The sequence below is a fragment of the Melanotaenia boesemani genome, chromosome 7, assembly GCF_017639745.1.
Source record: "Melanotaenia boesemani isolate fMelBoe1 chromosome 7, fMelBoe1.pri, whole genome shotgun sequence".
Classification (NCBI taxonomy): domain Eukaryota; kingdom Metazoa; phylum Chordata; class Actinopteri; order Atheriniformes; family Melanotaeniidae; genus Melanotaenia; species Melanotaenia boesemani.
In genome coordinates this window covers 15,575,512-15,602,913 of record NC_055688.1, presented here as the reverse complement: position 1 = coordinate 15,602,913, position 27,402 = coordinate 15,575,512, and the positions used below count along the sequence as shown (strand labels likewise).

The 27,402-nt window shown below is 39.0% G+C and overlaps 1 long non-coding RNA gene across 1 annotated transcript; it reads right to left on the bottom strand.

Moving 5' to 3' along the window:
• Positions 1–13,742: 13,742 nt before the first annotated feature.
• LOC121643235 lies at positions 13,743–15,168 on the bottom strand. The gene is made up of 3 exons (XR_006011072.1): positions 14,784–15,168; positions 14,213–14,221; positions 13,743–14,178 (listed from the first exon to the last, which is right to left on the bottom strand). It is a non-coding gene; the product is annotated as an uncharacterized LOC121643235 (long non-coding RNA).
• Positions 15,169–27,402: the final 12,234 nt, after the last annotated feature.

The following is a 27,402-nucleotide window of genomic DNA, read 5'->3' as shown; positions in this document are numbered from 1 at the left end:
TAAGTTTGCAGTGATGTGAAGGGCATCACTACCGATACTAAAGTTTGTGCCTGCATACAAGATGCATGATTGACAATTTTTGGCTCTTTTTGGACTCCGTAGTTCATTCCTTTTTTCCAGCTAATACTTCGCTTTTCTTGAGTTTTTATCTTTTGGACTTTTAATATAGATCCTAAATAGATCCTACAGAGTTTCTTCTTTTTTTGGACTGACCTAAAGCTGGACCTTTTCAGCTTTACCATATCACAGCAAGTCATCCACTGTCCATCATCGATACCACCAGCCGAGCCGCGGGAGAGTCCGCATCGCAGAGCTGCCTGATCCAAACCTTTGGACCACCACGTGACGCATCTTCTGGCCTTCTGGAAGTCGCTCGGGATCCAAACCACCTGCGCCAACTTCCTCACTTGCCATCAGAGTCACCACAACGGTCGTAAGTCGGCTCGATCCAAACAGAACCGGACGAGTCCTACTCGGATCAATTCTCTGCTTATCTGCTCAAGAATGGTTGGGTGTCTGACAGTGATCTAGTAGTTCTACATCTTAGTTAAACCTCCAGCTTTAACAGATGAGATTAAGTTTTCCCTTTTTTCTTTTAGGCTTTAGAGATCTTTTTCAGTCCTGAACCTTAGTTTAATTACCACCACAGGTTAATTAACTTTTGTTCATTTCTTGCATGCATTTCATTCATTCTGACACATTGAAATAAGATTTTGGTTTGAACTCCATATTCTGCATTTACCAATGTTTGATTCATTTTTCCATGCAAAGTCCTTTGTAAATATTTCCTTTTCATTTATGCATTATTAGTTTAGTAATAAATATTCCATATTTATCCTAAACTGGTCTGGTTATTGTGAACTTCTCCTTTGAACCATGTTATGGGTCCCTTCGACGTAAGAATTCACGTTAGTAGCATCCTGAGACTGATTGACAGATAACTGATTGATTTCTAGCTTGAATTAATTAATTTATTAAATTAATTAATTTAGTTCTCTAATGGTGTCCACACAGCCATTAGATTAGGATAAAGCTATCTGTGTGGTGGTGCCCCACGAGGAAATTAATAAATAATTCCAAGAAATTATTAAAATGAATAATTTTATTAAACATCCTTAATGTTTAATGATGCTTAACGCTACAATGGATACAGTGGCCAATTAAAATCTTATTAATAACATATCTATCGTCACATAACAGATAAGATAAGACAAGACAAGATACCTTTATATTGTCCCTCAGTGGGGAAATTCTTTAAAATTGAAATTAAAAATACTTTATTTAATCAACATATCACCTTAACATGGTGCAATAAAGCCAGTACAGCTGTGTGTCAGCACTTCTAAATCTTTGGTAAAACTTTGAAAAAAAAAAAAGAAAAGAAAAATACAGGTGAAAAATTAAGTATTTGCAGTCTGGAACTCTTCGTTATTGCAGAAATGCACTAAATTTGTCTATTGGGTATCACCTGACAGCGGTTACTCCTGAAACTTTGGTTCCCTGAGACCTTAACCATAAACCTGAATTGAAATTAGGTTTTCACAGCCAACATTATGCACATCCCAGTGTCCAGGAAAGAAATAAACAATCTCATGATGAAGACAGAACTCTTAACACTAGTTAACACTTAACTAGCTAGGTGACTTTTATAACTTTCAGGTTTTAGGGTTGGGGTTTGCCTTTTCTTGCCCTATCCATATAAACACACTGCATGATGCAGTCGTGTTTAAGATCTGCACTAAATCTATTAAAAAGGAAAAAAAGGGAATAGTTTAACAGTCCAATTCCACAATTCAGTAAAACATAGTACTGGGCCTTTAGAAACACAGAGCTTTTGCATATTTTATCAGTAACGCAGTCCCTGTTGATTGCTAATTCATCATCCATCTTACATCCTACCTGTGCTGTGAGCTCCCTGTTGAGAGTAAAAGTCAGTCCTATCGTCATTCTTGTTGTATCTCTTGCTCTGTGTCTTTCTCTCTTTCCTGTCCCTGCATTTCTTTGATGAATCAGCCACCGTTTATGCTCAAAACTGCTAGTATGCTGATATCTGGTTACTAGCATGTGATATGCATAAAGCAAAACTTAGCTGCAACCTCACACAGCGTCCTGCAGGAAAACTTGTAGAGTGTTAAAATTCAGTGATGTTGAGTTCTAAAGTTAACTAAACTTTAATTTTGCTTGACATTGGTTCCATTCTAGCAAAAAAGATTTTTGCTTGAAATGATGTGGAAGAAATTTCAAGGCTTTGCTTTACATTGCACAAGAGCCATATGTGTGAGTCGGTGTAAGTACTAAGCTGGGTAACTGCAGTACAGGGACATCAGAAATTCTTTGTACCCAGTTTTTTCTGTGTTGTGTTAGATCAAAAGCAAAAATCTAACTAGCGATTAAAATTGTTCAGCACTAATTTTCTGTGACAGTGACATCCTTATCCCTCTCTGCTGACTGTTCTTTAGAGAAGTAAATGAGGTGTGTCTGTGTATCTGCTCCTATGTTGAGAGCCTTTCCACCAGTTGGCAGGTAGGCACAGTGGAGCTTTAAACTGCTAATTACACTCTGCACATACAGTCAGAGTATGTAGTTGCAGATCTGTGATCCTCTCTCCTCTTTAACAGACTGGACAGTGAGGAGAAGATATGCTCTTCAATTCAACTGTCAATCCCCTCCCTTAAGAATTGTCTTCTGCATTATTCTTTCCAACCATGGAGGTGGAAATTGTTTTCCTCTCTAAAAAGAGTGTATAACTGGGATTTTTCCTCAGGAGGTACATATTTCTCCCCAGGATGTACAGATAGGTTTTATTTCCTCTGCTTGTAGTCCCCAAGAAAATATTGGCTTTTCTCTGACATGTACAAAAAATCAACTGTCAGGTACTTCTTCATTAGTTTTTGCAAGTTTTTGCATAAGTCGAACAACTATTTCAATGTCTAAACATGCATCATTTTGCTTGCACAGGAAAAACTAAAGGGAGGCATATTTTCCCGCTCAAGACTTTAGAATAAAAAGTAGCAAGGTTTTCCATTTGATGGAAAGCAGCTGCAGTTTAGAGGGACAAATCAGGTGGAGTATAATGGAATAGATTCCTTTCCATCTGATGTCTTCTTGCTTTTAGTCAAGTTCCAATAATTGTTTTGTTTACTAGCTCTAGATGAATGACCTTGTCATTTGGTGACATTTATACATGACATGTTTTCTGTTGTGTAATCCTACTTTTTCCTAGTTACTAGCCTCTTCTACATTACACATTAATTACTGGAAATTCAGGTCCAAGTGGTAGTGCATTTTCTTTCATAGCACTCTTGCTTTTGGTGACATCTGACAGTGGAATCCATAAGAGAGTCAATCTTATCCATGAAATTTTAATTCGAAGTTACTTATTGATGTTATTTACCAGGCAATGCACATGAGTATTGAACTTCAATTTTAAACAAGGAATTTATATTTTATGATTATTAACTATGTTAAGACAAAAAGAAAAATATAATCTACTATTTTCACTGTCAGACTTATTATGTGATGTATTTTTCACACACGATGAATGCAACGTACAGTCCAAATAAAAATACAAATGTTAATGCAAATGCAAATACAGAAATAATAATGAAATAACAAGGTTATTTCAAGTGTAATTTTAAATGTATGAGCTACACAGTATTTTCCTATTTAAAAACGATGATCAGGAACGTCTATCCAGCCATTACAGAAATCTACAGTCCTAAATACTACCCATGTTGGCACGCACACAAAAGGAAATGGTCCTCAATTAACCTGTCAAACAAATATTGTTTCCTTTGATATCAGAAATCTTTCATTCTATCAGTTCGAGGTGAAAGGTCATTAGCTTTTCAAAGGTCTTCATGTGTGCAATGCAAATCTAACAGGCTAAATAAAGGACAGTGTTAACAGCTTTACAGAGAAACACATTAATGGACAATCCCAACCATGTAGCGCTCAAAGCCATATTGGTGGAGAATAATTATCGTTCTTAAAGACTAAAATACATTTGGAAATTGTTTGAGAACCTTCTAAATTACTTTGCTCATCTCCCCTGTCAATATTTTTAGATGCTTGTTTTGCACATGGGATAAAGTATTACTTAGTCATTCATGATTCCTGGAAGTCAGTTACGTGAAAAAGTACATTGCACATTCATGAACAGTGATACACACCTGACCCAAATACATATAGAAGAGAAATCTAAAGTGACATGTTGTTCAACCAAACATTTTGTCTTTCTTTTGTTAACTAATTACAATTAAAGTAAAACCATAAGTTTGCTGTGTTTCATAGATATGTCTGTTTTTGTTTTTTTTTGTTGTTGTTTTTTTGGTAAAATCTGAGAAAAAAAAAGAAATGCAAATATAAACTACAAAAACTGCTACAAGAATTTGTGAAAATGTTTGAATGTTGAATTGACAACATGCTAAAACTTAATTCTATAAAGAGCACATGCCCACAATCACAGATATTTTGACATGTGCCTGATGTGAAAAAAAATAAAAAAAACCTACACTAAACTAATAGGCAGAAAAAAAAGGATCTGTGCATTAGATAAATGAACTTTAGCAGTAGAGATGGGATTTATGGCTCCGAAGGGAGCCGGATCTTGAAGAGCCATTCCTTTCAAAGAGCCATTCAAAAGACTGGCTCGTTCTCACAATATCTTGCAAAATTTCACAATATATAAGAATGACAAACAATCAAAATATGTACCTATATGAAATCTACTATACAAGATTAAAAAAATTATAGGAAAAATATAGATAAAAAAGGATAAACCTGAGCAGTCAGTGCAAATTCTAGTAAATGTTTTGGATAGAACTCACAGTATTTGTTTCCAAACAATACTCTCTGCCCATAGATGCTTCACATGAACGGAACGTGTTGGACATCAGACTTCTATGATGTCACAAATGTTATTTATTTTATTTTCATTTTACTCAACTGTACTACTTCTTATTTACTTATTTATTCATTTATTTATTCATTCAGTCATTTTAGCTGGAAGGGGGGGGTGGGGTTGCCGTGTGTGTGTATATATGTGTGTGCATTTGACTGTGTGAAAGATTTCATTGAGTGTTTTTATTCTTATGTTTTTAATCATATAAAGAACTTTATGTTGCCTATGGCATGAAAAGTGCATTACAAATAAAGTTTGATTTGATTTGATGAAGGCAGTGTCAAAAATTTGTATATAAAAACAATGGCTCACAAATGAACGGCTCACAGCTGTGAATCAGTTCACAGCATCATTCATCATTCATTTAAAAGAGTCGTTCAAAAGAATCGATTCGTTCATGAATGTCACATCTCTATTTAGCAGAGATGCGGAAAGTAGGGGTGCTAAGGCTGCTGCAGCATCCCCTATTGGTAGGCTTGAAATTGAAAGGCCTAACCTTACTCAAGCAATAAAAGTTTTTTACAAAAAACAAAGAAAGAAAATCAGTGTTTATAAAACAACCGTTAAAAACTTAAATATACCCTTTGCCAGTTATTTAAAAAAAAATTTCAAATTAACTTTTTAAGATGTTGTCTATGTAGCCTATAAGATACCTAAATGGGATTTGCAAGATGCAAAGGGTCCCAGTGACCAGTGGACTAATTCCAGTTTTACTTTGTCTCAAAAAAGTATCTGATATTTTTAAAAGCATTAAACCAAAAAACAAAAAATTTACCAAAACAAAGTGATTTGCCTTTTGGCAGCAATGGACTTGAGTCATGCTAGTACTGTGAAGAAGAAAAAATATGAGTAGCAGCAGCATCTGGGTAAGAATTTTAAGCTAATGTAAATGCTACCCATCTGTGGCCAGTTGATAAGAAAGATGGTCTCATCAGAAGGGTTTTTCTCAACCCTCCATCACTTGAAGACCTGGCTGCTATGTTTCCTACCACTTTGCAGTCTTGCTTTGTGCTTGGTTACCCAGTCAATATGATGATGATGATTATGACAAGCGGACCCAGTGCTTCCGCTTGTTTTACATTTGGGGTTTTCCATTAATCTGGTCGTCTCTCAGTGCAAAGTTATGTTTTAGAGTGCAGTCTTCAAAGAAACACACTTCTATTAAGCTTTGCTGAAGCTCAGTTATTCTGACAAGCCAGTGTTTAAATTGTTTATTGCATTTCTGCTCTTGGTGTATGCGTGGATGTGGCTCACTGAACACAAATCTGTCTTTCATCACATATTTTCCTATTTTGTATGAATACATATCTGAATATAGTATTGTGTTTTATAATTTATATTTTGACATACCAGGTTGGAAGTTTGCTGTTGTAGAATGTAATGGTCCATAAAATACTTTGAATTAAAACAAAATTCAGCAATTTGAACAACTTTTAGTGTGACATTTTTATATCAGCTCTGAATGACTTTCTGTGTCCCTGTATTTTAGTCATGCTGAGTCAATACAATATACTGTAATGAAAACTGCCTTTTAACACAACTATGTGAGATCTAAAATGTTTCATTATTTATCTTCTGAAAGAATCCTTCACATGGATCATGTTTCATCATTCTGAAACAGGTTACAGATGTCCTAAGAGCCACAAAAGCGACAAATACAAGATTGTTTGGAAGTACTAAGTTGGAGTTCATAGCAGTGCAACATCTGCATTACTTCCCCAAAAGCAAAAAAATCCCATAAAGCCTGAAGAAGCTGCTGGGGAAAATCCTCACACTGAACTTAAGAAAATATTTAAATATGGCATGACCTCAATTAAGATGAAAATCTTTTGGAAATGGGAACATCTCACTCTGTGCACTAAACGTTATGTAATTATTACAGACTTTATGATCTGCAATATTTTTGTGATGGTGATAAAAAAAATGGCATATTAAACAAATCAAACCTGCATAAAAACTTAAAAAGTCTACTTATCTAAAATCCCTTTTAATCCAAAATTCCCCAGATGACACCTTTGAATTAACTACAGATATTCACCATCATATATCATACAATAGAAATGTGCATTTATATAGTTCACAATTGTTAAAACCAAGAGTATCATAAGATATACATTGTATTTTAGCATGCAGACATCAATGTACACAAATAGTCTATATTTAAATGTATGACTTGAAATTAACGTGATAGCTGCATGCTCCTTGAAAGAACATGTGGATTAGGAAAGATATGCAGTAAGAAAAACAAGTAAAGGTTTAAACTATGGGGGAAGGGGATCATGTGTGTCAGTGTAATAAGAATTTCCTTTTAGTAAGAGAAAACACATGTAAATTATGCATTGAATCAGTATTTTGTTTTCTAAAATCAAGCTACAACAAGTCATATTCCTTAAATGTAAATCTGCAAATGAGCTCATCACCCTTTGGATGGTCTAGTTTGGAGATCCCACCTTCCATTCGTGAGGGTAATAGAAACATACTGACACACTAAATTCTGATGTTAAATCTATTGTCATCTTCAGGGAATCATTGAATTCAATATTTCTTGACAGGATGTCAGACATTTTTCAGTCAGATAGACTTTCTAAAGAAACATTCTATCTTTTTTGCAACCATAGATTAGTGGATACAAACTAAGGCTAATTAAAATCTTTTGCACTGCATCTAGTACGGTGGTGATATAGTTGAAACAACATATCTAGTATCCCTTACCTCTAAGAGGAAAGGTTTGTCATTTTTTTCTGATAATTGCAATTTTCAAAGATTATGATTATTATCTACTTTCAACTGGACTCTAGCCCTGCCACAGAAGGACAGGATGTCATGAAAGAAAAAAAAAAAAGAAAAAAGCCTTAACATGAAGCATATCCATGTTTCTGTAACAGTCCTCAGCAAAAATCAGTGTGCACACTCGGGTTGAGCTGAACTGGAACTGATTAAAACTCACATCTACTGCAGAGTCATTTGACATGGACTGAATGCTAATTAAATCATTTTAATAGTTAGATGTAAGCAGGTGTCATCAGGGCTTTTACCTGTGTAAATTGGGCTTTAGAGATGAATTACCAATTACATAATGTACATATAAATAAAGATAAATACCTCTACATTCAAATAATAGTCAGCTAAAGTATATGACTATGTCTTGCAGGTTACCTTTATAGAAATTATAGTGGTACGTAATCAGTAACAGCTCTCATGGAAAAGATCGTCATATATATACATAGTTTTAAAGAAGTTGATGTTGTTAGAGGAGTGAACAACCTTCTGCAGACTGTGTACTACCACACAAATCTGTTTAGCAGTACAAAGAGTGAATGAATCAGCCAAGGCCAGACTGGTCATATAACTCCCCAAACAAAAGAGGCATCCTTACACAAGTGAAAAGACATAGATTACATTGACAGAGTACCAACATGGTAGTTCTGCTGCAGCTCTGCCTCCAAAAATAAGAAAATAGTTATCATCTTCCTGCATTCCAGTGCTCATGGGCCTGGTGGTGAAAATACGGATTCAAACTAGGCACGCCCAAACATTTATGCTTTCATTCAGTTGTATTTTGTGCCAGCCTAATCAAAATATTCTTTAAAGTAGGAAAATAGTGTCTTTAAAAGGTACACTCTGGAGCACAGCGAGGAGGATTTGGCCAGCCTGACAGATTTTATAGATTGGTTTTCCCATGACGATTCTGTCGTAACAACAAACACATCAACCCCCTCCACCTCATCTAAGGCCAAGAGACAGCGAAATGGGTATTCACCTGGAGCTATTTCACCACCAGGGAATGACTCAACGGATGTTCTTATCTCTATAGATAAGAAACTCAGTAGTTTTGATGCGCATTTGAGCCTGGTAGAAATTCTCCACAAGGAGTTCCAGGCGCTACGTGAATCACTAGAATTCAGCCACAAGCAGGTGGAAACTCTGGCTGTAGAAAATGCCGGTCTCAGAGAGTTTGTTAAATTCCCTCACTGAGAGCTTGACCTGTCTCTCGGAAGAAAATAAGAAGATGAAGGAAACGGTGATCGATCTGCAGGCGCGGAGCATGAGAGAGAACCTGGTATTTGCAGGGATTCCAGAGCGGACGGAGGAGGACCCCGAGACCATGGTGAAAAACTTCATCAAAACTCACCTGACGCTCCCGGAGGAAACAGTGAAAAACATCTCCTTTCACAGAGTCCATCGTCTCGGCGGAAGGAAACCTGGGTCCAGCAGACCAAGACCTATTGTAGCGAAGTTTGTCAGCTTCAAACAGAAGGAGCAGGTGAAGAACCAGGGCCGTGAACTGAAGGGAATGAACTTCCCTTGAAAACGATCAATATCCGAGAGAGATTCTGGACCGACGGAGAGTCCTGTTTCCCATCAGGAAAAGGTCCATCATGGAAGGCGCTTGCGCTGTCATCGCGGTGGATAAATTATTAATGTACAGCTGTACTGCGACCTGGACATCACTCCGTGGCTCTTCTGACTTGGTATGTGCTTTAATTTTCCTGTATTCTCACTAGATCATGTTATATCCATAAAACTGCCATAAAAGGTCATTTAGTTAACAGTAAATCCACTTCCCGTCTCCACTACACTGTTCTCAGCACAGATGCTGTCACGAACCAGACCAAAACAAGACAGGCCCCACGATAAAGTTCAGGGGGGACCATCTGGAGGCTGACCAGACAACAGGATCAGGTCAGGAGGCCGGCCGGGGGGCAGGACGGACCGGGGCAGAACCTCCGGCAGACGACCCGGAGGCTGAGCAGACAGCAGAATCTCAGGAGGACGGGCAGGCCTGGGCCGGCGCTCTGGAGGACAGGCAGGCTGGATCACTGGGGGCTGAGCAGGCTTGGACCAGAGCTCTGGAGGACGGGCAGACTGGAGCTCTGGCGGCGGACGGGCAGACTGGAGCTCTGGGTCGGGTACCAGTAGCAGGGAAGGAGAGTCTCGACCTGAGACCCCCTCGGGAACAGTAACTTGAGCTGGATGAGTGGCGTCTCAACCCGAGACCCCCTCAGGAACAGGAACTCGAACACGGCGAGGAGTGTCTCGACCTGAGACCCCCTCGGGAAAAGGGACTCCAGCTGTGGACAACAATGGAACTGACACAGGGGAAGAAGACCTGGACACCATCGTCGGACGCCGAAGAGCTGGGCAGGACCTTGGAACTGGCGTGGGAGGACCTTGGAGCAGGCATGGGACGATGCGGCGCAGGGCAGGACGTCGGAGCAGGCGTCGGACGCAGCGGCGCAGGGGAGGACCTTGGAGCCGGCGTGGGGTGCTGAGATACTGGAGCAGACCTCGGAGCCGGCGTGGGGTGCTGAAACACGGGAGCAGACCTCGGAGCCAGCGTGGGGCGCTGAGGCACTGGAACAGACCTGGAAGCCGGTAGCGACGGGTAGCAGCAAGGTTGTGTGCAGCCTCGCCTCCTTCTAGCTCCCGTCGCGGTCCGTGCAGAACTCCAGAACGGTGAACACTTGGGAGCGTCATCTATCAGAGTGGCACGCCAATTCAGCCAACTCACCAACTCAGATGACATGATAAAAGGGTGGCCGTCAGAGTCCACATGTGGCCAATCCCAGCTGTCTGCTGGGTCCAGGTCCAGGTCCAGTCGGAAATGCCTGCCTGCTGGGTCCATGTCTGGTCGGATCCAACTGTCACGAATGGCGGGTGGCGGAGGAGGTGAGGACCCAATTGCAGGCAGTCAGGCAGGAGGCAGAATCGGTGCAGGGAAAAAGGGTTTATTTTAAGGATCCAAAACAGAAAAACATAAACCAGAGGGGACAGGCATAAATGAATGGTGAAATGATGATGAATGGTGAGGATCCGACCAGGAACAACAAAAAAACCAGGGGTACTTATACACAGAGGGAGTAACAAGACACAGGTGAAGTAGATGATTAATCAGACCAGGTGAACTAACGAGGCAGGAACAGAAAACCACAGAACACAAGGGAAAACTAACTAAACATAACCAGAAACCCAAAAACATAAACATAAAGTCCATAACCGTGACCGATGCGTTTTTTAAATTACTTTTTTCCTTTGACACTGTTGCTCTTTTCACTCTTCACACTTCTTTTCGACCCTTTAACATTTAACGGTAATCCCACTTGTCATTATATTTTATACACATCAGCACTTTTCATGATTCACAGGAACGCACAAAGAACAGCATAAGCGCACATACATCCCTGTCACAACCAGCTGGCAGATACACATGCAAGTGGAGAAGCAGTGGGATGCACGCACACACGCTTAAGTAGTATGCATATAGCCCTCATCTTTGTGGTTAGTTCATGAACGAACTCACATTTGTCACTTGGAATGTGCGTGGAGCTGGCACAAGGGAAAAGAGGTTAAAAAATTCGGCTGCAAGAAATGACAGCAGATATAATATTACTCCAAGAGACTCATTTATCAAACTCAACAATAGATCTTCTCTCAACAACCAAGTTTCCACACGTATATTCAGCTTGTTAAAATTCTAGGCAGAGAGGAGTAGCAAGTCTTATTAATAGAAGGTTAAATTTTGACGTAGATAATACAATCATAGATCCAGAAGGCAGATTTATAATAGTTACATTATCTATTAAAAATGTTAAGTTATGTATTGCAAATATATATGGTCCAAATGTTGATGACCTCTCCTTCTTTCACTCCCTCTTTGCCTCACTCTATGGTCAATCAGATAACACACTTATTATGGGAGGTGATTTTAACATTATACTGGACAAACATAGTACCACAGGAGCTCATCGAGTCTGGAAATCCTCAGAAACTGTTAAACAGTACATGAAGTATTTTGGTGTCTGTGATGTTTGGCGCTCTAACCATCCCACACTAAGAGAATACACCTTCTTCTCTTCAGTTCACCATTCCTATTCTAGATTAGATTATTTCTTAACTAGCGCCTCACTGATGAATGACATGTCAGAAATCAGAATCCATCCTATTAGCATTAGTGATCACACACCAGTATCATTCACTCTGAGAAATAAGAGCAACAAATCCGCAACTAGAAACTGGAGATTTAATACGTCATTACTTAAAGATCCTGAGTTTATCAGCTACTTTAAAGACAGAATCTGTAGGATTTTCAATATAAATTCATGTAAAAAATAACAAATACCATAATTAGAAAGGCCTATACAAAGGGAGGAAATGGACATCGGAGATGAAGAGGATATGCCCTCACTTTCTATCAAGTGTGTTTTCCATGCCACCATGCAACTATGGCTTTTAATGTGGTCAAAATTAGATGATTGAAATGTGTTGGCAATCACAACATTGACAGATATGTTGTCTTTCCTCCAACAGATTCGGAGGCGCTTTGAATCAGGTTCCATCCCTCGACAAACTTCCAGTAATTGGTTTGGATGAGACGGTGCATGACTTGATCCCAGAACTGGATCCTGTTCCAGAGACATGTACATACAGTGACTCGGCATGTGATCTCAGGCTCCCCCAAGTAAAGACGGCAGAACATATTGTAGGAGCTAAAGCGTCCATCATTTATGAGGAATGCTTGAGGCACCTGGCTTCCTTTGTAACTTTGCCAGTTAAAAAGTGTGCCAAAATGAAAGAGACGGGTGAAGTATGTCAGCAGTGCCCACCATACAGAGTCCACATCAAAGAGAGAGGCACAGCAAGTGTTTTAGAATGGGTGAGTGATTCCTATTATACACAAGATTGATAACTGATTTGCTGTCGAAAGTGAAAAAAAGCCTTCCAAAGATTGCGTTATTGTCTTATATTGAAATAAATTTTATGTCTTTGTGGTCCTTGGTAAGAAATGGCTATTCTTGACATCTAAATGACTTCTTCTTTGTTTGTTTGTTTGTTTTTATATATATATATATATATATATATATATATGTATATGTATATATATATATAATTTGTTTTATTTATTTTTTTGGTTGTCTAACTTCTCCTACATTTCTAGCTGACGGGAGGAATGACACTCCAGGACATTGTGCACAATACTGCAGTTACACTGCAATGGGGAATGATACATGGGAGATCATCAGTGTTGTAACTGTAGATAAGAGACAAACCGACAGAAGATCAACTGTTATGGAAAAGGAGGCCTTCATTCGAACAGTTGATCAGCTTATGGCTGAGGTGAAGCTGGTGGAAATCTGTACAGATGGCCATTCACAGATTAGTGCTGTCATGGGTGAGTTTGCAGCAACATCTGTACATTCAGGTTCACATAAATTTATTTATTCCACAAAGAATAATTCACTTTGTAGGAGGTATTTGAACTGTTTCCCTGTGGTTAGGCGCACCAGATCCCTCCAGACCAAAACCAGCATACACTGGAACATTTTCTTTCCCACCGCCGTCGCTACTGGACAGTTGATATACCTCTTTCACTGCTCGCACTGCAATATTGCATTGCCTGTTCTCACATTGTACATAGCTCCATGTGTGTGTGCAAACTCACTATGCCAAAATAAAACATGATTCTGAAACATAACCAGCACACAAAATTCTGACGCAGAAGGAACACAACTACATTCTCTAACACTCAGCTCTTGCATATATCTTGGCTTATGTTGGGCTACAATAATGTGTCCTTCTCTGTGTACTGCATTACAGATCCTGAAAAGGGGAGGTATAAGGGACAAGGAATAAATCACAGTCTTGACATGTGGCATGGAGCTAAAAACCTGGCCAAAAAAATCGCTGCAGTAATAAAAAGTGATATTGTATCAGATGAACAAGATTATGTATAGGTGTGTTACCAGGATTCATTTGACCTGCACTGTTTTCATTCAGGCTGCCAAGATAAAGGAACAATCATCTCTACTACTATGGCTAAAGGACATTGTAAATCACGCTATAGCGTTTATGCATTGAAGACACCAAAAACATATGGCTACATTCAAGCGCTGCAGACTGAGGTGGTGAAGTGTAGATTGGAAGCAGATAAAGGCATGCCAAGAACACGGACACTGAGGCCAGATGATCCACGCAAGCTCAGTCAACTTCCGCCTGTACCTCCCCCATCCGTTGAAGAACTTGTACAAACACAAGTGAAAAGGGGCCTCGGTAATAACATTTTACTTTTACCTACAATGTCTGAATTATAATACAATATACAGCTTAGACCAGTCATGGGCATGTGCTACATGAAATTATATATATCTTTTTGCTTTGTTATACACATGGCAAAGTAAATGACAACATTTGTGCCATTAGAGGTATTAATTCACCCAACAATAGGAGAAACCAGTGGAAAACATTAGCAAACGCACCAATGTTGAAATTAAACATTACTTATGCACCAAATGCTGATTCCTTACTTTTCACAAATTGAAACTAAAATGTTGTGGTATTTAAAAATGAAAGCCAGCATCTTAATTTGCATGAGTCTTAAGTTTCCACTTGCTTGTTATTGTCATTTATTTTCCATAAGTAAAAACTGTAGAAATCTATTTAATGTGAATTGGCCAAAATGTTGTCAGTAGTTTGAAGCAAAAACTCCAAAACATCTTACAATTGTCAATGCATAATTTTAAATAGCAAAACCAAAGAAATTGAAAGAGAGAAACTGATGTAATTTCTTTCAGATGATATATGTCTGGTCACATTCAACCAAAAATTTGTTCAGATCTCCAGAAAGTCATATAGATAAAGCTTCAGTGCAGGTAACTTTCCAGGTGGCAAAGAGAAACTCCCCGTCCTTGATGTGGCCACAAGCTATTCAAGCGGCACTACAGGGGCTTGTCACAAAGGCACTCTCATTGATATCCTTACCTTTGAACTCCTACGATCCCCCACAATTACCTCGGCAACACCTCAGCAGCCACATAGCCAATCATGGTAGACCTCCCCCACCCCCAGTCCTCTATCCTTCTTCACTCTCACGCCTGTTATGCACTTAAGTTTTCTCAAGCTGATGAGAAGAGAGTACTCTGGACCATTTTAGGGACACTTTCATGTCCATTTACTCTAATGTGTGCTCTGCGTCCCTTTGGAAAAAATCACTGCCGTGTCAAACACGGCTGTCTTAATTACTTCTGGGTCAATCGCGGATGCATACTTGTAAATAAATATTCTTGATAAACATCCTTGGCCTGTTAATCTGACTAGACAACTTGTGGCAATTGTCACTACCACACCAACAAAAATAAAAGTACAATAATCCCCCACCAAATCTTTTCAACACTAAATTGTGAATTTACATTGACATTATTTCAAAATAATGAGTTAACTTTTTGGAACTAAAGACTCAAATGTAATATGTGAGGCACAGTGCGTCTGATACACTGCTTTGCTAAACTTTGTTAAACTGTTTTAACAATCCTCACCAATCCTCCCTCTGTATAAGGATGTTGTCAGACCTACGATGACAACCAACACAGAGCAGAAAGCTGTCTACATCATAGCAGGTGCTGATGACATCCTGCTCCATTCCTCCTCTCTGATAAACAAGACTCGGAGTCCCACACTTGATTCAGGACCTCATCAGCCAACCCAGAGGAAGTATTCCAGCCTTTTCCCTCCGAGGACCATGCTCTCACATGTGGAGATGATTCTCATCCCAGCAACTTCACACTAGACTGATCTGCTCCAGTGACAGCAGAAGGTCATGGCCAAGGTCTCCAAAAAGCAGACATCTGATGCTTAGGTCACAAAATCTGCCCCCTCAACCCCATTACTGCATCTAAGAATTATTTCCATAACTGTAATGAACAAAAAAAGTGAAAAATGTGAAAGTGAAAATGTGTATTCAGTCAGTGGTGTTTGCCACGGATAAAGCATCGTCAAGAAGGATTGAATATCTGTTGTGCAATCAAAATTTCACATCCTTTGTATGGATATGTGGCTTTTTTTTTTGTAGATAGGCTTTGGTCTATGGGGTTTTTGTTGTGTATATACTGTGTATTGCTGCTGTTACATCAGTTATATTTATCTATTTTTTGCAGTTAAATTGTAATAAACATTTGTCTTATTCCTTTGCAGTCACATCCCACTGTACAATTATTTATATTATTATGGGATTGAATTAACGAGGTAAAATATGTAAATCTGAGTTTATTTTAATCAAAAAGGTATGAATAAAAACAAACTATCCCAAATTAAGTTATATAACTATACATAAATGAAAAACAAAATACAAAGTTATAAGTGAACAGAAATTATACAATAATTATGTACAATCTATAAAATTTCACAGATTATATTACCTAAAAACACAATCATATGCCAGGAACAAAACCGGTGTACTGTCTGCGTGGATCAGGAAACTTTTCTCTAATAGCCCACACACAGCAACTGGGGATGACACGCCGATTTCCTGCTCCCAGGGAGCCGTGCTTCCATAATATGAAATGCCTATAGGCGGCATACCGGTACTGCCTGTTGTCATCACCTGGCTCTGTTGCATGGACAAGTGCTGTCACATCCTCTCGATAATGCCTATGTATCCTAAGATATCCTTCATCAAGGCAATATTGGGTAAAATGTGGTAGCTTGCTGATGCAATTAGCTGGTGTCTGACCACCGCAGATCCTCTCCCTGTCGGTTGGCATCTCCCTGCATAACCCACAAGTACACCAGGGCATTCCTGGGACTCCAGCTGCCTCTGAAACGCTTGAATTGCTCTGTTGCAATAGAAGATTAAAAATCAGGCCTGGTTGCCTTTCGACGAGCTGTGATGCAAGCCTTCTTAGGTCATGTCATCAAGAAGTCTCTGCAAGGTATAAGAAAAGATTAGTTATAAAAGTGGAGCCTAATTTTATTTATTAATGGAAAACAAAGTGTAAAGCCAGGTAAAAGATTTGATTTATTAGTGAAGGCCTGTGTCTCTTTATTCTGTATAGAGATAAATTTTAAATATTACTATAGTATCTGATGAAATGGTTGACTGTCAAAGCAAAAAATTCAAATACTAAGAATAAGTGCTGTAAGTACATCCATAAATTACCCATAAAAACGCATTTACATTGCAACAAGAATAATATACATGAAAGATATGTAGCATTATTAGTTATTGCAATATTTGTAAAAATATGGACTTTTTTTAAGTATATTTTTAATCAGTGATAGCTTGACAAACCATTGAACATGAAGCTGCATCCTGCATTTTACCTGTGTGGCAGCCAAACGGTCCCACGGCGATACTGTTCAACTCTATCCGAGTGCTCAGCTCTGGAAGCTACAGCTCGTGTTCCTCGGCCTCGGCCTCTGCCTCATACCCTGAACCCTCTTGCTCGTCCTCTCGACCGTCCACTGGACCTGCCTCGGCTCAAACGCTGCGAACTTTGTGACACATCGTCCTCGTCACTCTGAAAACACAAGTGCACAGGACTGACATATCTGTAACAACATTCCAAACCTGCAAATTCTGCATCATGTTATCGTGTCAGTCTCTGTTAGTCCCAAGTCAGTCTAATATTAGCTGAATATTTGCAAAACATATTTATAATGTTATAATTAACCTAGCAACTAGATAGCTAATCACATAGCGTTGCCTCATTTACTAGCATTGTTTATTCCATATGCTGCATTGCAATTTTACATGTACTACTTCGCCAAACAACATAGTAAATTACAATTTTCAGTGTGAGGCAGAACTTATTTAAACAGTTACTTACAGGTTCACTTGGAGTTGAAAAACTGGATGCCATCTCAGCTCCTAAATAAGTCTTGTGGACGGTGGAGATGAAAGTGGCGCTGCTGTGTGAATTGGGGGTGGGAGGGGTGAGGAGTATTGCTCATTACTGCCATCCTGTGGTGGTTTGTGGAGGTGACGGAGTTGTGTTTTTTTTATTACTGCCACCTGGTGTTGGAAAGAATTGCCGTGAAATCCTACAAATTCTGCCTTTAAAAGAGAATGGTCCTTATATCTAGTAAACGACTTGCCAGAAACTCCAGCGTGTGTTCTTTGGGAGGCAGGAAAAGCAGTAAGAGAGGGAAAATAATTTTCTTCTCTTCTCATAAGAAAAAGAAGGAAACTTTGAGAATCTGAGTTAGAACTCAGAATTAAATCCTTAGAGGGCACTTACCATGTCTCCCCAGAAGAACACATACTAAATGCTATAAGGAAAGCTAAACTTGAACTTAATGAAATAATAGATAAAAAGACGCAATTCTTGGTGCAAAGACTTCTTCTGGAGAACTTTGAGCATGGCAACAAATCTGGAAGGTTCCTGGCTAATCAGTTAAAAACAAACAAGGAGAAAACAACCATCTCCTCTGTCAGAGATCCAGAAGGAAACATCAGCCACAACCCTGACAAGATAAATAACACTATCAAAGAATTCTATAAAACATTATATACATCACAACTAACTACAAAGGATTACAATATTGATAAATTTCTTAGTGATATCAGTCTTCCAAAATTAAAACATGAAAATAAAATGGTCTTGGATTCACCTCTTTCAGTCGGCGGACTCCACGAAGCTCTCCAGCATATGCCCAACAATAAAGCTCCAAGTCCAGATGGTTACCCAGCAGAATTCTACAAAGAATTCTGGACAATGCTGGCACCTACGTTCTACAATATGATATTAGAAATAAGAGAAAAAACAAAAAATACCTTCAAATATGAACCTAGCTAATATTACTCTACTATTAAAACCAGGAAAGGACCCGACACTTCCATCCAGTTACCGTCCAGTTTCATTAATAAATGTAGATCTTAAAATAATCAGCAAAGGATAGAAAAAAATAACCCCTCTAATAATACATCCTGACCTAACAGGCTTTATTAAAGGTAGACATTCATCTACTAACATGTGTAGATTAATTAACATCATAGATTATTCCACTCTACATAATATGGAATCTACAGTAATTTCTTTAGATGCAGAAAAAAGCATATTGAGCGAGTAAACTGCATTTTTTTTGCAACATTAAACAAATTTGGGTTTGGGTCATCTTTCATAGATTGGATCCAAATATTATATAACAACCCAAATGCATGTGTGAAGACCAATGATCAGACTTCTCCAAGCTTCTGTTTGCAGAGAGGCACCAGGCAGGGCTGCCCGCTTTCTCCATCACTCTTTGCTATTTTTATTGAACCCCTAGCTGCTGCCATAAGACAAAATAAAGAGATTAAAGGAATCCATGCCAAAAATATAGAACATAAGATAAGTCTTTATGCTGATGATGTATTACTTTTCCTCCAGAACTCACCGACATCTCTCCCCCAGACAATCACATTTATTAACACATTCTCATCAATATCTGACTACTCTATTAACTGGTCTAAGACTATTGTTATGCCCATTAACTGTGACCTACAAAACACACCCAATACTACAATACAGTCTGGAAACATTAGATATTTAGGCATAAACATTTCCCCCAGGTTATCAGAACTAACAAAGCTAAATTATGTCCAGCTGCTTAAAGCAATAGAGGATGATCTTTCACGGTTGAGGTGCTTACCCATATCACTCATGGGGAGGGTTGCCACAGTTAAAATGATGGTTCTATCTAAAGTCAACTACCTGTTTCAGTGATACCCACTAAACCATCCTCCAGCTGGTTTAAGTCACTGGACTCACATATATCTAAATTTTTAAGGAAAAACAAGCCATCACGTATCAGTCTAAAAACTTTTACAACGGATTAAAATTAGAGGTGGATTGGAACTACCCAACTTTGGAACTAATCCCTTTTTCTTAGCTAACAAGCTGCAGTATAGCTCCAAATGGCTTAAACCTAGCAGTCCTGGATAGAACCATGGTTAGATGTACAGCAAGCATTGTGTGAGGATCTGGTTATCTCTGACCTGCCATTTATCAGCACAGCCATCAAACCACATAAGTGTTTTAAAAGCATCAATATCAGTTCCTCTTTAGTGGCTTGGTAGGAGTTTCTAAAAATAGCCAAATCCTCACTTTTTCCATGTAAGTTTACACCCCTCTGGAACAACCCTGACATCCTGCAAAACAAAAAGCTTATCAATTTCACTCAATGGAAAAATAAAGGAATAAAACAGAACATATAATAGAAAATGGAAACTTCTTATCATTTAATATTCTCACTTCACAATATGGAATCAGTAGCAAAACATTTTTAGAATATCACCAGCTTAAAACTATTATATTTAAAAAATATACCATTAATCAATTAAACGTACAGCTACCTATTAGGGTGGCAGAATTCATGAATCTCATGCCCCAAAGCTATTATCAAAAACATATAGACTATTATCTAAACTAGAAGACTCCATCTGCCTTCCAACTTCAAAATGGAGAGGCTGACTTATCCAGTTATTTAATAAAGATGAATGGTCACAAATATGTTTAAACCACCTTTAACATGACTAAGAATTCAAATAAGCAACTGATACAATTCAAAATTCTGCATAGAAGGCAAAGGCAAAGGCAAATTTATTTGTATAGCACATTTCATGTACAAGACAATTCAAAGTGCTTTACATAAATCATTACAGCAGGGTGCAGACAAGTGCATTTAAAAAAAAAAATAATAATAAAAAATAAGTAAATAAAGATTAAAAGAAAATTAAATTAATTAAATAAAAGCAGAAGGAATATACTAAAATAAAATAGATAAAATGCAAGAAATAAAAGTAAAGACAATATTAAAACATGATTTCCCAGCTTAAAAGAACCAGATGTAGATTTTTGACTTCTAAATAAAAAACTATTGAAATGCAGCAGAGAACAGGTATGTTTTTCAACCTTGATTTAAATAAACAGAGTGTTTCAGCTGATCTGAGGCTTTCTTGGAGTTTGTTCCAGACATGTGGAGCATAGAAGCTGAATGCAGGTTCTCCATGTCTGGTTTTGACTCTGGGAACTGATAAGAAAACTGGAACCAGATGACCTGAGGGTTCTGGCAGGTTCATAATGGGTCAAGAGGTCACTGATGTATTTTGGTCCAAAACCATTTAGAGCTTCATAGACCAGCAGCAGAACTTTAAAATCTATTCTCTGACGAACAGGCAGCCAGTGTAAAGACCTCAGAGCTGGACTGATGTGGTCCACTTTCTTGGTCTTAGTGAGGACTCGAGCAGCAGAGTTCTGAATCAGCTGCAGATGTCTAATTGATTTTTTAGGTAGACCTGTAAAAATACTGTTACAATAATCAAGCCGACTAAAGATGAATGCATGGACTAGTTTTTCCAGGTCCTGCTAAGACATCAGATCTTTTTAAACCCTTGATATATTCTTAAGGTTATAGTAGGCTGATTTTGTAATTCCCTTTAATGTGTTTTTCAAAGTTAGGTCTGAGTCCATCAGTACACCCAGATTTCTGGCCTGGTTGGTAGTTTTTTGGTGTTTAGACTGAAGCTCTGTGGTGACCTTTAATCATTTCTCTTTCGCACCAAAGACAATCACCTTAGTTTTGTTTTTGTTTAACTGAAGAAAGTTCAGACACATCCAGTCATTAATCTCCTCAATGCATTTACCAAGACCCTGTACGGGGCCTCAGTCTCCTGGTGACATTGTAATATATGTCTGTGTGTCATCTGCGTAGCTATGGTCACTAATTTTGTTTTTCCTCATGACCTGTGCCAGTGGGAGCATGTAGATGTTAAACAGAAGAGGCCCCAGGATGGAACCTTGGGGAACTCCACATGTAATTTTTGTCAGCTCAGATGTAAAGTTACCTATTGACACAAAGTACTTTCCATTCTTTAAATAAGATTTAAACCAGTGTAGTGCAGTGACCAGAGAGGCCCACCCAGTTTCTACAGTCGTTTAAGCAATATATTGTGGTCAACTGTATCAAATGCAGCACTGAGGTAAGACTAAGACTGACATTTTCCCATCATCTGTATTCAAACATATGTCATTAATTACTTTGGTCAGAGCAGTCTTAGTGCTGTGGTGCTGTCTAAAACTAAAAAAAATCTGTAACAGATCTGGCTCCAGAGTCTTTGAGACCTTTTTGAAGAAACCTGTGGGCAGGATGTCCAAGCAGCAAAAGAGAAGTTCGGCTGACATAAGATGTCGCCCCAGATTCTTTGCTGGTAATGGGATTAAACTGTCATGGTGCTTAAACTGGTTTTCAATAGACACAGTTGAACCTGCTGTTGATAAACCAACTACTTGTCTGATATTTTGGATTTTTTCCATGAAAAATTTGGCAAACTCATTGCAGGCCTTGGTGGAATAAAGTTCAGGTGCTATTGACACAGGAGGGTTTGTTAACCTGTCAACAATAGCAAATAAGACCCGAGCATTATGATAGTTTTTGCTAATAATGTCAGAGAAATAGGACTTTCTTGCATTCTTCAGCTGTAGATTATAAGAGTGAAGTTTCTCTCTATACATGTCATAATGAACCTGTAGATTTGTTTTTCTCCATCTGTGCTCGGCTTTCAGACACTCTCTTTTTCCATGCTTTACCAGTGTGGAATTTCTCCATGGAGACTTTTTCTTTTTAGAGACAACTTTCACCTTAATAGGAGCAATGACATCCATAATACTTAACATTTTAGCATTAAAACTAGTGACAAAGCTCATTGGCTGAACCGCCTGACAGGGCAGGTGTTGAAGAGAAGACCTGGTTGAACATCCCAGTCGTGTTTTTAGTCATACAGCGTTTTGTGGTAATCTCTGTTGAGACATTTGTGTGAACAGAAACTGTACACTCAAAGAAAACATAGTAATGATCAGACAGGCCCACATCACACACAGTAACCTTGGAAACATCCAAACCCTTCGAAATCACCAGTTTAAAAGTGTGTCCTTTAATGTGTGTGGGTTCTGTTATATGCTGAGTCAGCCCAAAGTTCTCCAGAATGTTACCCAATCTTTAGTAGCTTTGTCCTGAGGATTGTCTACTGGATGTTAAAATCACCAAACAATGAATTACACAGTCAAAATCCAAACAGATTGTAGCCAGCAGTTCACTGAACTCTTCATAAAAGTTCTGTGCAGTGCCCCAGTGGTCTATATTAGATATATTATTTTATAATAAGCTTTCAACTGAAGAGCCACATATTCAAAAGAAGTAAAACATCCAAGAGATAACTGCTTACACTGAAATGATTCATTAAAAAAAAATGCAACCCCCCCCCTCCTCTCATGTTCAGTCTGACCTCACTGATATAGAACTCATTATACAGGACAAAGGATGTTCAGGATGGGTCTGTCACAATCAAACATCTGCTCCCACTGCAATGAAAACACAACTGACAACTATCTCCATGCCTTGTGGTACTGCACACCTGTCCGCAGGTTCTGGCTTCAGGTATGTGAAGACATGACAGGAGTGGGGAGGGAGAGGGTAATTGGGACCTCTCACACCCCTGTTCCCCCTGGGTGCGGCCGGGGGCGAGCGGGGGGAGGTGGTTACCCCAGGGGCCGGGGCCCGGGGTGGCTGCGCTAGTGGGCTGCTGGCTCTGTGGGTGCTGGGTTGGGGAGGGGGGGTTCTTGGGGCTCGCTGTCCTCTGGTCCGCCTGGGGTGTCTCCCCACGGGGCATGGTGGGTGGGTTATGTGTGACGTGACTGTGTGATAGTGAGTGCTTGTGGGTACAGCACAGGGGAGGGTGTGAGTGTGGGGTTATATGGGGTGCAGATTGGAGTAGGTGGAAGGTGGGGGGAGGGGGTCGATGGCGCCCTTGTTCCCGGGGTGTGCGGCAGGAACATCGGGGTGTGTGCTGGCCTACACTGGGTGGTTGTCTAGGGGAGGCCTGGTCCTCCTAGGCATGGTGCGGGCCCTCTGCCTTTGGGGGTTGAGGCAGCCGCCTCTGGGCTCCTGGGGCCCTGGGCCCTTCGCTTGGGCTGCCCTGGGTGGCCGGTCCCTGGCTGTCGCCGGCAGGAGCTGCCGCCTCGACTCCGCCCTCCTCCACCGGGATTGGTCGGCCAGCGTTCCGGACTCGCCCGAAGGACCGCTCGGCTGGGAGGCCTCACCCATAAATGGTTCACTCCAGCATCAGTCGTGGCAGCTGTGAGCATTGAGCACAGGCTTGCCGGTTTGGGAACTCTTTTGTGAATATAGTGGACTTGTGAGAGCTTTCTGACAGTGATTTAGGTTTGGTTTGAGGAAGAGACATCTGTGTTTTGAGTTACATTATTAGAGTGACTTTGGCTAACTGTTTTTGGTTTGGTTTTTCCCTCAACAGAAGGAGGAATTTGTGTTTACCGTTTAGCGATTGTTTTGTTTCTTTATTGATTTGTTTGAAACTAGTCCCAGTACGTTAATTGTCTGGTGGACCTTTTTGTTTGTAGATATAATTGCTAAAGCACCTACCATGGACACCTTTTGTTATATTTGGTTACAGCCGGAGGCAGTATTTGTGTTTATATTTTGACAATTGTTTTGTACAATAAATCTTTTATACTGTTTGATTCGACTCCGGCCCGATTTGTTATAGACCTTACACCCTAGATTACCAAGGTCATAACAGGCGGCTGCCGATCTTGGCCTACTGGGACCTCTGCCCCAAGACCGTGGGGGGCTCTTGCTGGGGCTCTCCTCTGCCGCTCTTCGGGTGGGGCTGGAGTCGTCTTCGTGGTGGGGTAGTTTGGGTTAGTGCTCCGGAGCTGCTGCTGAGGGCCCGGGTCTCTGGGCTGCCCTGGTCTGCCTCTGACCTCTGCAGAGGCTTGGTCGCATTTGCACGATCTCACTCACCACTCTTCATCACTGATCACTCCTTATTTCTCATGCTTGTTTCTCATGCTCTGCATGCTGATACAGTCACTGAGTTGTCCAGTGGGTTTATATACTAAGAGATAATTCTTCTTTTTATTTTTCCTGTGAGTTAGTATCTGGTCGCTGTTATGCTACTTTCATGATATGTCTTTTTGATTTGGTTATTATATAAAAACAATTAATGACTAGCAGCTCTGTTTTTTTGTTTGTTTTTGTTTTTTGTAAAAGTTGTAAGAAATTTTCTGGTGTGTTCATGTACAGGTGTAGCAGTTTGTTGTCTGGTGATGGTGTGGATTGAAGGGTCGTTTCCTTCTGTCTGATGTTTTTGTCTCCTTTCTTCTTTCCCTTTTGCATCTTTTTGCTATTTTCCATCTTTTTCTGTCCAGCAAGATTACATAGATTCCGTGGTTCAAAGTAAATAAATAAATAAATTAATCAGATTATCAAGACGAGCCTTACCCATAGGCCTCTCCTTGGCAGAGCAAATTTGTTCAGCACAATACAGCAACCAGATTATAATTTTGCTTGCTATGATGCTGGACAGGACAGGTTTAAAAAAAACAAAAGAAAAGAAAGTGAGCCTAAATAACCATATTTTACTGTTTGACATATTTATAAAAAATGTTTAAGCTCTTCAACTACGCCTCAAACATTTCAGTAATTCTTTTGGTACTCAGTGTAATATTACCTCACCTCCATTTTCTGAGCCGCCTCTAAAACAGTTTTGGAAAACCCCTTTGGAGACCCGCCTCACATTTTGAAAACCTCTTCTTTAGAGAATTATATGAAATGTGGAATTTTGTGTAGGAGGATCTGAAAAGATTTTGCACTGTTAATAACTATATCGAGTAAACATCCCTGCAGGTAACTTTAGACAGCTACATCCAACAATACATGTGTGACAGTTTATTTACTTGATTTTTTAAATCCAATGGGGAAAAATAGGATACATGAAGAGAGGATTATCATTACACATTATAATTCTGTAATAATTTTAGTTGTAACAGTTTTTGGTGCTTTGCGAATTCGAGTCTAAATTAAATTCACAGCTAGACTTCTGAATATCTACAGTTTCAGTAAGTGGGTTTGCTGCACACTGACATTTCTGTGTTTATTGTAAGCACTATTTAGTTATTTTGTGGAGTACTGTCACACTGTAGCATTCATGCTTCTGCTAACATGTCTCTACAATAAAACATAATAATTGTAAGACAATGGATTGGTAAATGAAGATAATTATGACAGCATTGTCATTCTACATTTTCATGCAGTGTAATATTACAAATTAAAAATGCCCAGGAAATTAGGTGTAATACTGTTTTGTCATGGTGGTGGATGTTTAATTTATGAGCTATTTTTAACTCTTCAACAGAGATTTTGCAAGGTGACCATATAAATCAGTTTTCCTCAATGAATTTCAACTTTTCTTTTTCATGTTCTTTAACAAGACAAAAATCAGATGCAATTTAGTTCAATTCTGTGTATGCTCACAGTACACATTTGGTACATGACTCCATTAGTCAAATTGCAAATCTAATTTCATCCGCCTTGGTTTTCCCAGGGAATATGCAAATCACTGTAAGCCCCTCTTGAGTTCACATTATAAGTATTATGCAACTGAAACTGCAGTATCTGCTTAGAAGGTATTAAGAGAATAACTTCTGCACTTCAACTATTTTAGTTAGACAATAGCTGCTTAAATTTTAAGTTAACGAGAATCCATTAGCTAAACACACACTATGAATCATACTCATGGACTGGCAAATGACAAAGGTTTTACTGATAATTAAAAGCTCTGATTAAAATCATCCACACAAATTGTTAATTTGCCGTACAATAGTTGAAACACATTGTTTTGTTGACTTCACTACCAATATCTTAAGATCTCGGCACTATACTTCTAAACCAGAGTCTTCTCCAGAATGTTTTTGGTTTGAATTCACAATTATTTTTTTATACCATATCCCATTCACCTATAATACACTGAATAACTCTTTATGGAGCAACAAGGACTTTATTTATGGTTTTTGACCCAGCTACAACTTCGAACAGAACTAATGTTATATACAGGAATCTTCTAGCTGTAGTTGATTAAGTACAACAAAGATGCTATGTCATGGGGGAGCCAGGACAAGAAGATCAATAATGATACATCATTTTCATCATCATCATCATTATCGTCATCACCACCATCACCACCATCACCACCCTGTTTGCTGCCTCGGTGTGTGTATTAGCCTGTGTTTATGTCTTTGTAAATGCCATAATTCATGTACAACATAATTCCATTCAATGTGCTTTAAATAAAATATCATGTATTTTCTCTTTCTCTTTATAGCCCCTCCCCACCCTTTAGATTCGCCAGGCAAAATTGTAAATAAGAATTTCTTCTTAATCTGTCTTGCCTGATTACATAAAAGTTAAATAAAGAATAAAAATAAAATCATCATCCCTACCAGGGACATCTGTAAGATTTTAAGACAATGGGCTCTTTGCCCTAAGGAGATGACACACAAAGCAGCCTCTTTCAGGCAGTGGTTGAATCATGATGACCAGTTAATTATATATATATATAAAAACATAAAAACAAAAGGTTAAAAGAGCAGTTATTGTAATATTCTTCATTTATTGTAATGTTATTTTAGATGAAAAGATGTGGGGCATGAGGAGATGTATACCATGATCAAACTGTCCTCCTGCTGAATTATATATATATATGAAATTGTAATCACATTCCTGTAGTGGCAGTTACTGTTTCCTCAACAGTCTCTGCATTTTGCCACTGTGAGATGGTCATGGACTTTTCACATTAGTGTCAACTCCTAGTGCCTGTGCAAGCCACCCATGTTTACAACAAAAAATGCATATGTCAAGTGTGGAAATAGAGGATGTGTATGAAACCATGTAGG